Genomic DNA, 7,583 nt, shown 5'->3' on the forward strand with positions numbered 1-7,583 from the left:
ATTCACCTGTATAACATCGACTTGTGACTTTATTACCTGCGATTTTGGGGTGTTAGATGCTTCCCCTGCTGTCCCAGTTGCATCCAGTGGTGTTGGCATCATTTTCTGAGGTGTCATTGTGGACTTGGTGACCTTCAAGTGGGCGAATAGATGTTTTTTTAATAAACCAATACTTGTTTCCATAGACTTTAATGGGATCGAACTTTCAATCAAATATTCGAATATCGGGGAGATATTCGAACGAATATCGAATATTCAAATATTTCACTATTCGCTCATCACTAGTAACAGGATTTATGATCTCCACAACAGTGTACGGGGACCGATATACTTGGGTGCCAATTTGCCACACTGTACTCGTAACCTTTTCCCCTATTACGTATTGATGGCCAGGTATGCATCTTTAATTGGCATGTTTCTGAAAAAGCTCTTGGGCTTTAACCAGGTTCTGATGAGCCTGGGTCCAAACTGTGCACAGTTTTGAAAAAGTAGCTTCTGCTGAGGGGTTAACTGAGTCAGTGGCATGAATAGACGAGTACCTCAGGTTAAAACCATAGTTGCTGAAGAATGGTAACATCTTTAATGAGCTGTACTCATGGTTGTTTAAGGCAAACTCTGCTAAGGATATAAAGTCTCTCCATTTATCTTGGGCATCAGCCACGAAACACCTCAGAAATTGTTCCAGAGATTGGTTTATCCTTTCCGTTTGCCCGTTCGACTGCGCATGGAAGGCAGACGAGAAGGACAAGGAGACACCAAATTGACCACAAAATTCTCTCCAGAATTTAGCAACAAACTGAGCAACTCAATCAGACACAATGTTCTCTGGAATACCATGCAGGTGCAGAATATGATTAACCCCTTAAGGACAGAGCCAATTTAGATTTTTGAGTTTTTGTTTTTTCCTCCTTGTGCTTAAAAGGCCATAGCACTTCCATTTTTCCATCTAGAAACCCACATGAGCCTTTATTTTTTGTGCCACTAATTGTTCTTTGCAATGACAGGCTGAATTTGTTCATAAAGTACACTGGAAAACCAGAAAAAATTTAATGTGTGGTGAAATTGAAAAAAAAAACAAAAAAAAAAAAAAAACGTATTTTGTTTATTTGGGGGGTATTTGTTTTTACACCATTCACCTTGGGGTAAAACTGGCTTGTTATATATGTTCCTCAAGTCGTTACAATTAAAATTATATGTAACATGTATAACTTTTATATCACGAGATGGCCTGTAAAAAATTCAAACCATTGTTAACAAATATATGTTTCTTAAAATTGTTCTATTCCCAGGCTTATATCGCTTTTATCCTTTGGTCTATGGGGCTGTGTCATTTTTTGCGCCATGATGTGTTCTTTCTATTGGTACCTTGATTGCGCATATACGACTTTTTGATCGCTTTTTATTACAATTTTTCTGAATCTGATGCGACCAAAAATGCACAATTTTGAACTTTGGGATTTTTTTGCACTTACACCGTTTACTGTGCGAGATCAGGAATGTGATTAATTAATAGTTTGGGCGATTACGCATGCGGCGATAGCAAACATGTTTATTTACAGTATTTATTTATTTTTATTTATTACCTGGGAATAAAAACTTTTATTAGGGGAGGGGGCTTTTTATTGACAACACTTTTTTTTTTTTACACTTATACTAGAAGCCCCCCTGGGGTTATGTTATTCCTTCTGGGGTTAGGGTTATTCCCCCTGGGGGACTTCTAGTATATACACTCTGATCTCTCATTGAGATCTATGCTGCATAGATATGCAGCATAGATCAATGAGATCGGCACTCGTTTGCTTCCGGCTGCTGCAGCCGAAAACAAACGAGTACTGAGCCGGGACCAGCGCCATCTTGGTGGAGACCCCGGCCGGCTGAAGATATGGAGACACCAGGGACACCAGGGACACCAGGGAAGAACCTTTGCAAAGCCTTAAGGCTATTGGGTCGCTCCCAGTTTTCAATGGCCCTTGGACCTTCAGAGGGTGCATACTGAACGAGTTTGAGGTCATTTTATACCCAAGAATGAGACCTCCTGTATGCCAAATTAGCATGTTGACAGCTTGGCTCACAGATTATCTACTCTCAGAAGCTCCATGACAGTACGGACATGCAAAATGTCAGAAGACAAATTGGGGGAAAAGATCAATATGTTGTCAAGATAAACCACCAGAAAACGACCAAGATATTCGCGGGAGACATCATTGACAAAATGCTGGAAGACTGCCGGAGCATTGCATAACCCAAAAGGCATGACCAAATATTCGAAATGGCCTTCTGGAGTATTAAAGGCAGTCTTCCACTCATCGCCCTCCTTAATCCTAATCAGATTGTAGGCTCCCCTATCTATCTTAGAGAACCATCTAGCACCCACAATCTGATTGAAAAGGTCAGGGATGAGAGGCAGCGGGTGCTGGTTCTTGACCGTGATCTTGTTAAGCTCACGATAGTCAATACACGGTCTAAGTCTACCGTCTTTTTTGCTCACAAAAAAGTATTCCGCCCCCAAAGGAGAAGAGGGGGGCGGATATGGCCCTTTTGTAAACTCTCCTTTATATACTCCTGCATCCGCAATCAGCCAAAAACTCTGGGATCTTCCCTTCTCTGGGGAAACATTTCGCAATACAGTGAGGAGCACACTTAGGCCCCCATCGAATAAGTTCTTTGCTGGACCAATCGAACACCGGGTTGTGTGCTTCCAGCCAGGGTAACCCCAAGGTTACATCAGAGGACAAATCCTGCATAAGAAGCAAATCAAGGGTCTCGACATGAACAGACCCCACCTTAACTTCAAGGCGGGGAGTAATATACCGTACATCCCCTAGGGCTAAGGGGGTTGAGTCTGCTCCAGTGACATTCACTGCACACCTGAGCTGAAGGGGACATGGCTCCAAACCAGACCAAAACATCAGATTGATGAAATTCAATGATGGCCCAGAATCTACCCAGGCGTACCCAGAAATGCATCTATCCCCCAAGACCAAAGATACAGGCAATAACAGTTTGTTCCTTTGAGCGAAGGTTACCTGTGCGCCTGAGTGACCCCATTGATAGTCGTTCAGGTGCCTGGAGCTTTCTGGTGGTGGTTCCGGCCTGAAAGGACATTGCTATACTCTATGTCCTGCATTCCCACAGTACAGGCAGAGGTTGTACTGTAAGCGATGTGCCCGTCTGGCCTTGGCCTGAGAGGGTGAGACCGGAGGGGAAGGTTTATGGAAGGAGGTTGGAGACAAAAAGGGTCTAGTGAGGTCTGGGGAACCCCTTTCTTTTTGTTGGTCCCTTAACCATCGATCCACCCTTATGGCCAGGGTCATACACTCCTCGAGGGTGTCAGGAGTTGGGTAGGCAACTAACATGTCCTTAAGTTAGTCGCTCAGCCCGGCTCGGAATTGGAACTGGAGAGCGGAGTCGTTCCAAGTGGACGGGTCGATCCACTGTTTGAATTCTGAACAATAGTCCTCTACTGGACGTTCACCTTGCTGTAACCTGGTTAATTGTCGCTGTCAACTGTTTGCAGGTCAGGGGAGTCAGGTGACAGGGAGAAGGCCCATTCCTAAGGTGGTCCTTGGAGGAGGGACAAAGCAATGCCCACCCTCTGCGACTCGTCTCCAGAGGAGTAAGGACGCAGTCAAAAGAACAGCTTACAACCCTCCCGGAAAGTGCGGAAGCATTTCCTGCCTCCCTTGAATTTCTCTTGGAGCTGGATAGGAGGCTCAGGAGGTATCATGGAGGTCATGGTAAGTTGGGGGGGGGCTGTCTACGGCTCTTGGACCCTTTCTGCCAGCTCCTGCACCATGGTGTTGAGCTGCTGCATGTGGTCCACTATGGTGGTCATGGCGTCCATGGTCTCCGTGAGGCAAAACCAGTTGGCTGGCAGGGGAGGCAGGGACAGTTATGCTCAGTCAATCGCAGCTGAGCAGCTGATAACGCGGCACGCGTCATCAGTTATGCTCAGCCGTGATTGGATGAGCACAGTTATGCTCAGCCAATCGTGGCTGAGCAGCTGATGACGCGGCAGAGGGCGGCCGGCACGAGGGACGGCCGGCCGCCCGAAGATTACATTATTGTCACAAGATGGCAGATGGTTGTCGACACGGATCAGGTGAGTATAGAGCACTACACTTCCGGGTCTAGCGTGGGTGGGGGGAAACACGGGGAAGAGGGCCATTCACTAACATAACATACATTACATTGTATAACTTTGTAATGTGTGTTATTTAGTGAATAATTGTTTAGCGCCGCAATACCCCTTTAATGACTTCCATTATTTTAGGAAATAATACACTGGCATATTTTTAATAAAATTTAAACGGAATTCCGTCTAGACCTGGTGTTGAATTATTTGGCAATGATTTAAATGTCATATTAAGCTTTAGTATTATAAAGGGCAATTCTAGCTCCCTCTTCACTTCATTATCTATTTTTGGCAGATTTAGCGAACTTAGGAACCCTGTTATCTGTTTCATTGGCACCGACCCTTTTGACCTATATATACAGTATCTGAAAAATACTCCACCATCATACTTTCCACTTCCCCTGGATCGTTCACTATCTTCTCGTCTCTCTGCTTCAGAGCGGAAATATTTTTTTTACCCTTCTGAGCTCTAATTATAGAGGCCAGGAGTCTGCTCAACCTTCCCCCTTCACAAAAGTACTTTTGATTTTGAAAAAATAATTTATTTTGTGCTTTTTCTAGGAGATACGCCGAATAATTTACCTGCGCCATCCTTAGCTCTTTTAACTTCGCAGCAGATTGAGTTCTTCCAGCTTCTCCACCAGAGTTTTCAAATCTGCCTCTTTCTGACGAAATTTTTTTTTTATCTCCTTTATCTTTAGCCCTCTAGTATACGCTTTTAAAGTATCCCATACGATTTGTATAGACGCTGAACCCTTATTAATTTGCTAAAAAGAATCTATTTCTTTTGCTAATTTATTATCAAGGTCCATTATAGAAACCAAGTGTGAATTAATTTTCATATTGCAACTATTTTTTGCCTCCAGGGGCTGCCCCTTCACACATCTGATGGATAAATGAACTGGAGTATAGTCTGATAAAGCGAGCGATTTCATTTTAATGACTTAAGCTAATGCTAGCCTGTCGCACAAAATCAAATCAATTCTAGAGGCAGTAGGGTAAGAAGAACTAAAGAAAAAAAACCTGTCTCGTTCCATATAGGAACCACCATACATCCACCCAGCCCATCTCCCGAACAATGCTTGTTAGGGAGGAGAACTAGGAGGAGGTCCTTCTAGTAGCACCGGCCCTCTCCTGAGCAATGTCCATGGTGGCATTAAAATCTCCCAAAACCATAGTCGGGATTCCTTGTTTATCCTTTAGAAATTCAGCCAATTCGGTCAATATTTCTAATGTAAAGGGGGAGGGGGGGGGGGACATATACTATTGCCAGTATCATCTCTTCTTCAAAAATAGTACAATGCAAGAAGATGTATCTACCTCTCTGATCTATTCTCTTTCCTCTAAGGCTGAATTTGGTCTGGTGATGAACTAAAAACGTCACTCCCCCTGTGTACACTGAGTTACCAACATAATATTCCTGTGCTGCCCAAGATCTACTCAGCCGTGAATAAGATTCTACAATAAGAGTCTCTACAATGCACACTATAGCCGGGAGGTGGCGGTTAATCAGGTTAAATATTGCTTATAGCTTAGTCTTGTCCCCCATCCCTCTTACATTCCAGATTAGAAAATTAACTAATGTCATACCTTACTAGTAAAACAAAAACAAAAACATAAGACCCATCCACTCGACCCATACCTCCCGACCCCACCCCACTCCTTTCCGCCCCACCCCACTCCTTCCCGCCCCGTTTCTCTTGCAGATTCTGTAGAGAGTAGTTGTGGCTGGAAAAGTCAAATCGGGCTGAAATGTAAAAGTAAACGAAAGGGAAAACATCACCAGTGAGTGACTGGATGCAACTGCACTGTATTCTCGTATGTGGTCACTGTATGGGGGAATATTGGTCGGTATATAGTGGTCGGCTATGGTAATGGTCCTGGTGTAGCGGTATTATGTTTCCCTTGTATACCTATATTATTGGTAATGTTATCATGGTATTCTAAGTTTGGTCAGTTACAGTATGATGATGCTATGCACAGTATGGTGATATATTTGCTGCTTGTTTACTGGTGTTATTAGCTAGCTGTATCACTATTATAGTTATATATACAGTATAATCATGTGTAAAACATTGTCTTACACCTCAGTGCAGTTTAGTGATTTTGGAAAGTGAGGAGATGAAAAGGCCTAGAGAATTTTCTTGCAATTTCTGTGTTATTTGGATCCCATGGAGGAAGTGTAGACAGGACCATATTAACAGCTGCTGCTGACCTAGGCACTACACCTGTTGATGCCCCATCTTTACACACCAATTAGCATCATCAGTCTTAGGCTATGTTCACACTACGTAAAATAACGGCTGTTATTTTCAACAGCTGTTATTTGAAGGCCAAAACAACGGCCGTAGAATTACGAACGTACAGGCTAGTCATGAAACTACGGCCGTTGTTTAATTTTGATTCCTAGCATGTTTATAAACGGGATGAAACAGGTCATGTAATTTAATTACTGCGACTAGCCGAATAAACCACTTGGTAAATTTTTTACATTAAAATCAAGTTTAATTCGGCCGAAATAAATTTTACGTGTGTGGCCGCATTGAAATCCACGGCCGTAGTTGTAACATTACGGGCCGCAAATAAATGACCTGTTAATTTTTCACGGGTCCGTACGAACTACGGCCGTAGTCTTATACGCTGTGTGCATCGTACAACCATAGTTCATACGAATTGCTATATCGTACCATCCTCAAAACAACGGCCGTAGTTTTGTGGTGAAAACTACGGCCGTTGTTTTACGTAGTGTGAACATAGCCTTAGGCCGCGTTCCCACATTTATTGTATGTCACCACATGCAGCCGAAACAAGACCCTCATGAGGTAACCAACTAGACCTGACCAATACCACCATACTGTGACTGGATAACACCGCCATACCAGACCTGACCAATACCGCCATACTTTGACTAGATAACATCGCTATACCAGACCTAATACCACCATACTGTGACTGGATAACACCACCATACCAGACCTGATACCACCATACTGTGACTGTATAACACCGCCACACCACACCAGACCTGACCAATACCGCCGTACTGTGACTGGATGATACCGTCACAGCAGACCTAACCAATACTGCCATACTGTGACTGGATGATACCGTCACACCAGACCTAACCAATACCGCCATACTGTGACTGGATAACACTGCCATACCAGACCTAACCAATACCGCCGTACTGTGACTGGATAACACCACTATACCAGGCCTGACCAATACCGCCGTACTGTGACTGGATAACACCACTATACCAGGCCTGACCAATACCGCCGTACTGTGACTGGATAACACCACTATACCAGACCTGACCAATACTGCCGTACTCCCCCCCCCCCTTCCCCCTCGAAAAGACTCCAGATTTACTGGCAAGTCTGAATGGGAGGTGGGAGACTACATAAATAGTAGTCTGGTCCCTGGTGCTGCCCCCCTGAAAAATGCT

The sequence above is a fragment of the Dendropsophus ebraccatus genome, chromosome 6, assembly GCF_027789765.1.
Source record: "Dendropsophus ebraccatus isolate aDenEbr1 chromosome 6, aDenEbr1.pat, whole genome shotgun sequence".
In the NCBI taxonomy this organism is placed as follows: Eukaryota; Metazoa; Chordata; class Amphibia; order Anura; family Hylidae; genus Dendropsophus; species Dendropsophus ebraccatus.